Source organism: Octopus bimaculoides, chromosome 18 (genome assembly GCF_001194135.2).
Source record: "Octopus bimaculoides isolate UCB-OBI-ISO-001 chromosome 18, ASM119413v2, whole genome shotgun sequence".
In the NCBI taxonomy this organism is placed as follows: domain Eukaryota; kingdom Metazoa; phylum Mollusca; class Cephalopoda; order Octopoda; family Octopodidae; genus Octopus; species Octopus bimaculoides.
In genome coordinates, this window is record NC_068998.1 from 16,000,053 (window position 1) to 16,000,603 (window position 551).

General features: G+C 31.6%; 1 protein-coding gene across 5 annotated transcripts in view; it reads left to right on the top strand.

Annotated features, from left to right (window-relative positions):
- LOC106871185 (leucine-rich repeat-containing protein 63) overlaps window positions 1-551 on the top strand; it is a 90,622-nt gene that overhangs the window by 16,373 nt on the left and 73,698 nt on the right. The gene's annotated exons all lie outside the window — the stretch shown is intronic.

Genomic DNA, 551 nt, shown 5'->3' on the forward strand with positions numbered 1-551 from the left:
ATAATAGTGTTTCTATTTAGTAGATCAGTGATCAGTGACTGTGTGTCACTTTGAAAATTATAAATTTTCAAATGGGAATTCAGCAGCACCATCTGGTCAAGCAGCTACTCTGTGCTGATAAAGGGCAATAACCCAGTAATCAGTCCACAGATGTTGCTTTGTGCTGGATGGGGGTGCTTAACTCCTCTGTTTGAAAATATAAGGACACAGATAGTATGTTGTATAGCCAGCTGGAAATGATGTTTCCTGGGGCTAAACAACAGTAACATTCATCCCATCCAGGACTGTCAAATTATGTTGGCAAATAATCTTTACTTTATATATGTATAATATATATATTAGAGGAAAAAGGATATCAAAACCAAGAAAGGACAAGTGCCTCAAGTCATTTAGAATATTTAATTAGAGTAAGATGAATTTGAAGCAATTAATTAATTAGTTAATTAATCAATTAATTAATTATTGGATGTCTTACAGCTGTTTCTGGGATATCGCTAGTGATATGTATGTATATGTACATATATATATATATATATATATATATATATATA